Source organism: Pinus tabuliformis, chromosome 9, assembly GCF_031772625.1.
Source record: "Pinus tabuliformis cultivar Carrire ecotype Pingquan chromosome 9, CPIR1, whole genome shotgun sequence".
In the NCBI taxonomy this organism is placed as follows: domain Eukaryota; kingdom Viridiplantae; phylum Streptophyta; class Pinopsida; order Pinales; family Pinaceae; genus Pinus; species Pinus tabuliformis.
Genome location: NC_142307.1, coordinates 1331350378 through 1331358634, shown reverse-complemented (window position 1 = coordinate 1331358634; position 8257 = coordinate 1331350378).

The window sequence follows — 8257 nt, the reverse complement described above, 5'->3', positions numbered from 1 at the left end:
ATCCATCATTTCCAATTACAGGAACTGTATCAAATTATATTTACTATCTGGTTTGTCATGTTGTAAATGGACTATGGATTGTTTATTTCCGACATGTTGTAAATGGACTATGGATTGTTTATTTCCGGCCACAACAGACTTTTAAAACTCAAGGGTTCTGTATTTTGTTTGCCCGAAGAGGCACTTGATATGAATTATGGCACATGTATATCTTTTTTCTAATATAATATAAATCAAGCTTTTTTCGTACTAAAAAAAAGAAGAGAGAGAGACTCTCCACCTCAACTTGACTTCAGATTTCAATTTTCTCACATAGACTTTGACACCATGCATCAACACAATCACCCAAAAATGCTTTTATCTTTGTTGTTGCAACTGCAATTGTGATATGTCTGGGGTTATCAGTGGGCGGTTAGACAAAATGGTTATTATCTCCTCCACCCAGTTGAATTTTCTGCTAGTGACATGATGATGAGAAATATTGTTGTAATGACTACATGCCTATAAATATTTGTTGTATTGCCCCTCACTAGACATGATGATAAAAAATAATGTCATAATGCCTACATGCCTATGAATATTGTTGTATTGACTCTCACTCTTATCTCCTAAAAAAAATGGTTTCCCTTGGAAAGAAACCTGCAATTGCCATATCTCCAACAACTCATAACAACTCATAAACTCCCTAGTCCTTCATTTTTCACTCTAGTAATGCCCATGGACCACCAAAGGGTCGAGGGTTAAACTACAACAAATCTCATTTACAACAATTGCAACCAAATTGTGATCACAAATCGCCCTAGTTCCTTTTCGTTGACCAACGACTTTGTTATGCGAGCCAAATCACATTTGAATTGACAGGTCACTATGGAATTAATTCTCTTTTGTCCCTGGCCTGAATAATAATACTAAAGTGCCAGTGCCTAATAGATTCCGTACAATTCAAAATGTTGCTTCAGGTTGGCTACCATATATTTATCATAGCAGTGAAATTTTCTCGTTTAAGGGAATTTACACATGCCCTCTGCCATCAGGTCCTAAACTGACAAATATTCCCAATATAGTTGGAGAATGTTGATTTGAAGCACGCTATTTAGGAGAGCCATTTTTTATCAATCTTGAGTTGCAACTAGCTTTTATGCATATAACACACAAATTTAACCCTCAAATTTCCTCAGGCAAAACACACAAACTTGGTTGTGATACCATTTGTCGCTTATAATACCCATTCATGAAACAAGGAACATATAGAACTATATGCAAGAAATCTCTAAAGGGAAAATATATTATAAAAACATTCATGTGTGTAGTTTGTATCATACAAATGGTTACAACACCCATAACAACTATGTCTAAATTAGATTTTTAGTTCAAAACATTTCCTAACTTCTTCCATAAAATCTCCATAAATTTATTCTTAAATATTTTAAGCAATCTTCATCCCCAACATCACTCATTTCTCCTAAACGCTCATGCCTCCTAGACTTCAAAGGTTGATCTACCTCATTACATTTTCATCACATAATTTAAACCTTAAATATACCTCACAAGTAGGAGTTATGCCATCATTTTGGATGAAATTCCTATGAAGCTCCAATTATTAGAGTGGTGTTTATGCCTAAAAAAGGCAATCTACACTTGTGATAGGTTGCTAATTTGTTTTATTTTGATTGATTTGTTAGTTGAGTTCAGTTTAGAAATTGCATGCACGACTAGTGTCAAGTCTCAAAGAGTCTAACCAATCAAAGGGCGCTTCCAACTTTGCACTTTGGAAGTGCATATTGTAGATGTTGTTGTATAAGGTTAAACTTTGAAGTTCTTTTGATGTTCAAGTTATACCTCCTACCGATCCAACATGGTTGAACATAGCAAGAAGGCAGTCAAATCAAAATTAATTGTTCTTGATTGTGAGAAGGACCACTTAACCACTCACATTATGGAGAAGAAATTAATTAAGGATATGAATGATGCCTTGATCACTGCGTATCAAAGTGTGAATATTTTCCAAAAGACGCTCCTAAAAAATAATCTCATCACCACATGCACGGGTGATGCAAACATGGTGGATAGTTACTTAGTGAGAAACACTAAATTGAGAGACCAACTTCTTGTTATTGGGATGAAGGTCACAAATGAAGAGTTCCTACTAATAACACTAATTGAGTTCTCTTCACCTTAGGGACACTTTGTGCAAGGTATCTATGCTTGTGAGATGTTGCACACTTTTGAGAGGCTTTGGTATGATTTTATCAAGTGGAGACAAGGCTAAAGATAGTTTCAACTAAGGTGGAGGATATCCATAATCTAACCCTCATCAAAGAGGCGAGGAGAGGAGGTAAGAATGAAGGACCTAAGAGGGATAATGAAAAATGTTTAGGCTCGTTAAACCAAGGAAAGAAATACTCGATTCACGTGCAGTGTTTCAAGTGCTACAAAATGGGTGACTATGCATCTTAGTGTCCTTAGGAGAAGAAAGAGAATTAATGACATAAGTAGTTTGTAGGGAGTGTAGAATTTTTAGCATGAGAAGTTGAGTTAGCATCTAGACTTGAGACAAATTTCTCTATGGGATTATGCCTTTCCACTAACACCATTTATGGTATGTAGTGGTACGTGGATCGTGGAGAATCTAGAAACATGACTTGCAACATGAAGGCTTCTATAAACTTCAAGAATAAGATGAAAGCATAATGATGGAGTTTGGTGATTATTCAATATCCATTGAAAGAGATGGGTCACATGTGCCTTCAAGGGATGTTTAGGAGTTATATAATGTCCCATATCTTCTTGTTTAACATAAATAATATTGTTATAGTTTTGTGCTTGATAGATCTATATTATATGTATGAATTTGATGATCAGTGAGTAATCATTAGAAACACAACCTTGAACCTTGTCAACTTTTGGCTAAATATGTGTGTGAAGGTGGTTTTTACATGCTACTAGTGAATCCAATGGAGCATGGTGTTTTAGTGCATGAGAGACAATGTGTGTGAGTTATGGCACATGTAATCTGGTCACTTGCATTATGGAGCACTAACTTTGTTAAAGGACATGGTGTGGGGATTTATGGACTTCAAAATCAAGATGGTAGGAGTGTGCAAGGGTTTTCCACTAAGTGAGCATACCAAGACTATTTTCCCAAATAGCGATACCAAATCAACATAGATTCTTGTTTTGATTCACTCAAATGTGTGTGAATTAATGCCTTGATCATCTTTGATATGTAGATTATATTATGTCTCTTTTATTAATGTTTCCTCTAAGAAGACTTGGATTTATTTTATCAAGATTAAGGATGATGTTTTCAATAAGTTCATAGATTTAAAATCCTTGGTTGAGAACCAATCAGGTTAAAATATAAAGGTTCCATAATGGAGGTTGAGACAACTCTAAGGAATGTTATGCCTTTTCAGGGGAAGTAGGGATCAAGAGGATATGCCAACATCATAGAAATGATAGTACAATCAAGTTGTGTAGAGGAAGAATGATCCACGACAAGTATTTTTCCATGTGAGAATTCGCGGAGGCATGCAACACAATTGCCTATATTCCTAAAATATTTCCACATGAGATTTTGAAGAACAAGACACTAAAGGAAGCCCTCATTGGTATGAACCTCATGCATCACATTTTTGTGGATATGAATGTTTGTTTATATTCACATGCCTAGAAAAAATAGGACCAAGTTTGAGTTAGCCTTGGGCATAAAAGGTATATTTATTGGTTACAAGGATATTGCCAAGGCTTACTAAATCCATACTTTAGCATAGTAGAAGATAGTGGTAAGTCAAGATGTTAAATTTAACAAGAATAAATGATCCTCTTTGTCTCAGAAGTCCTTCGAAGAGGTTGAGGAGGAATATGACCTTCTTGTCCCACACGTTTATCATAAAGAAGAAAAATCATATTCATATAAGGAAGGTTCTCATGGAAAGAACAAAGTCTTCAATATCATTGATTTCAATCAAAATGTCGAGATGGTTTACCCAAACATTGCAAGAGGCTTTGAAATAAGTGAGAGCACCTAAAAATACATTTTGGTTGAGTATTCCTCCTAATAAGGTTTCATTTTATCTTGCATTGATGCCATATATCATAGATACAAAGCCTTCTAGTGTTAAGGAAGCAACTGAAGAGCATGTACGACAAGATGTTATGATAGAGGAGTATGATATATAGGAGATAGTTCCAAAAGCCACTATGGAATTAGTGTTTGATTCTCAGCATGCAATTGTTGTTGAAGTCTTCCTTGAAAAAGGGAAGTACACCCGGAAGATTTCGGAGGATTAAGATGAGGAAGGGATAACTTGGTTTGGTGGAGAGCACCTTCCAACGAAGAGAGTGTTAACTTTTCCTGGTTGCTCCAAAGGTGATTCTCCTTCAACATAGTGTTATTTAGTGAATCTTTAAGGCCATGATGACAATGGATGAGGCATAATAATGATGATAATGGAGGAAGTGCATCATTATAGAGGCATGTATGAGTCATTGAATTCATATAAAATATGATTGAGGCGCATGCATGTTGTAACCCACCATCCTTAGAAGTTGAGTTATCTTTAACTTTTTCCACATTTAAAATATTCCTCTTATCTTCAATTAGTTGTTGTTCTAAGTTTAGATAAGACACATGGATTAGGAAATCTCTAGAATTAGGCAGGGCATTGTATCCAAGATTAGATGATGTATGCATGTATCCATCTAGTCTTCTCTAGCAGGAACCCTAATCTTGGTAGCATTATCCATACAAAGATGGTGCATTATTGTACTCTAGGGTTAGTGTTTCTTCTCCTAATTGAGGTGCACCATTGGATGGGTAATCCTTGTAAATCCATCCTTTCTTAGTCTATAGAAGAAAGATAGGGTGATTGTGTGATACATTTAGTTCTGATTTATTTGTTTTGAAACTTTCCTATTTTCTTAGTAACAAAAGTTATCTATTATTAACCATTGTTGTGTACATGTTCTCACAATTTCCATAATTCTACTTTTCATGTAAACTAAAACATAATAGTTAGCATTTCCGCGGATTGAATGTCCAAATAAGCATTAAAAATATCCAAATGGCTAATGTTGCACCTAAATCGAGTAAAAGAGTGAATGAACGAGAATCCTCTTCAAGAGGGCAACCTCCTTTCAGAATATTTCAAATGCACAAGATAAGATGATCCTTCAAATGGGGCTCCTTGATGTCTATATAAGAGACAAATGACTGATTCTCCAACGAATATCCGACCGAAAGAAAATAGAATTGAAAATAGGGTTAGAAAGAAATATTAATAAGTTGACATAGCTATAGTTAATGTAATGATAATAAATGAGGGTTATGGCTAGGAGATTAACATTCCCCTCCCTTTCAAACTATCATTTCTTCCAATTTTGATCCACCATGGATGCTTTTGTATGAAGAATTAATCCTCCCATGTTGTGTGTTCTATTGGAACCTTCTTCCACATGACAATCTACTCAATAATTGCTTGATTTTGTAGTTGCTTGATTTAATTTTCAATGAATCTTTCACATTATAGTATAATTTCTCCCTCTTCATTGAACTCTAGAAACATAGTTTGAACTAAGATCTTATCACCAATTACCTTTTTCAAACATAAAAAAACAGAATACTAGATGTACATGTGAAGATGGATTCAACAAATCCAATATATAAGTTATGTTGTTGATCCTTTGCAACACCTTATAAGGACCATAATACTTGGGTTTTAGTTTATCATCCTTCTTGTGTTGCTTGAGGGACATATATTTGTATGATAAGAGCCTACAAAATACCTAATTTAATCTTGCTGTTAATGGGCATGTTCGTCATTGCACCTTTTCTATTTTATTAAGAATTTGTTTGTAGCAATTAATTGAACAAGGTTAAAATCTGCACCTAAATTATAGAGGTGATTTAGAATATGAAAAAAATGATTATAATCATGATAGATGCAAACTATATTCACATTTTGTTAGTAAAGTATTGAATAATAAGTACACTTGGGAAAATAATTTATTTTTTGGTTTTATTTTCAATAGAATACATGTTACAAATGATTATTTGCAAGGATCTTTGGCATTCCCTGACAAGATATATGGTCTCTTTCAATGCATCACATATATTCAATAGCTTCATGGTGGTGTTGAATTTCCCATTGACCTGGTTGTGATAAACATAATGAATAAGGATGCACAAAGTCCATAGGGTTGTTAGAAATTGTATAATGTCATGTTAAGGAAAAAAGGAGAGATTCTCATTATTCCTCCTTACTCCCTCCCTCTTTCCTCCCCCTCTACTACTTACCCTAACCCACCACACGCCCTCCTTACCTACCATGTCTAACATGACCTATAGCCCCACCATCCCCTCCTTGAACCACGCGTTCTTAGCCTCTTCTAAAATGTCCCCATTCCCTCCCACTCATTACCTCTCCTATCCCTAACCTTCCTCTTTCCCACTTCTCCCTCCTCTCCCATGCCACCTCTTACATCCATATAATTTCCCATCTCCTCCTCAACTCTACCACCCCACTCTCCTCCCCTCCTCATCCCTTTTGCCTCTCCCTCACTCTTCCACCTTCACTATGCATCCTTTTTGCATTATTCCTAACCCTACCCTATTTGCCTATAGTAAATACTTCTCAACCCCATCCTCCTACCCCCTCCTCATGTCTTCCACTTATACTTCCTTTTCCATCCCTTTCACCTCTTTCTCCCCCTTATCATTTCTCTTCTCATCCCCACCTTCCATCATCATACCTCCTCTTGTATATTCACTTTACCTTTAGGCATCCATTTTCTCCCTTGGCCCCTACCCCCCCGCCCCTATTCCTCCCTACCTCTATTCTTCCTCCCACTCTCTAGCCTCCCTCCCACTATTCTTCCTCCCTCTCTTTAGCCTTTATTGCCCTCTCCTTTCCTTTCTTCCTTAACACTCAAAATCCTCCCCTCTACTTCCATCCCTTGACTATGCCTCCTCTTCTACCACCATCCACACCTTACCCTCCTAACCTCTCTAAAATCCTCTTATCTTCTTATCCCTTACCTCCACCATTCCCACTACATATCCTCCTTATCTCTTGCACTACCCATACTCCCCCATCTCTCCGTCCTTTCCTACCCTATTTTCCATGTCCTCTAAACTCACCATTCACCTCCTTGTATTTTTCTTCCCTCTACCTCACATTGTGACTCCTCCTTCCCTCCCCCTCATATCCTCCCTCTACTCTTCCAAATCTCTTGCATCCCCATATTTTCCTCTCACAATTTTTCCTTAGCTACTCCACCCCACTCTTCTATCATACTCAATTCCACTCTTCCTCACTCCTAAACCTTCACTATGCTTCCATAAAATCCTCCCCCTACACCCTTCTCATTACTTCCACTTTTACCCCCTTCTCCTCTTATCCTTATATCTTTCATGTCATATCCCTTGTTTCTACCCCTTTTCCTATCTTCTTATCCCCCCCTTACACCATTTATCCCGTTATAATTCTACCTCCCCTTTTGTCCATCCTTTCCTCCCCTATCCTCTTTCATTGCTACCACTATTCCTACTTCCCTCTATGTATCCCCTCTCCCCTCCTCTATAACTCTCTACCCCATCACCTAGTCCTTATCCCTTCGACCTCCACTCCCATATCTTTTCTTCTTTGTCCCGCCCCCCACTCTCTACTACTCCTCCTTGTTCACCTTGACGACTCCTCTGCCTCCATCTGCACACTCCTTTCTTAGCCACAACTAAATCCTTCCTTCCCCTTTCCCCTTTCCTCCCCCACTATCATTTAACCACCTCCTTACCTCCCTCTATGCCCTCTACCCTCTCCGCTAACCTTCAACCTCGTCACCTACCCTATATACATTGTCCTTAAACCACACTTCCCCATCCTTGCACTACTCTTGTTTCCCAAGCCACTCTGTCACCCTTCCTTCTCTATCTTACCTTCACTATCATCCTCATCCCTCCTTTACTCTCCCACCTTCTCTGTTTTTCTCAACCCTCTTTTCCTCCATCTCCTTCCCTGCCTCTATAACCCCAAACTCCTCTTTCGTCCTTCCCTACCTCTATTATCATTCTTCAATCCTAAACTCTCTTCCATCCGCTCCCACCTCTTCATGCACCCTTTCAACTATATCCCACTCTCCTCGCCTCCTTGTCCATCCCGCTTGTCAAAATATAAATTTCTTTACAATAAACACACATTTATATATGTGCGTGAGAGTGATAACATGATACATACATATTTTAAATGTTTATAATATT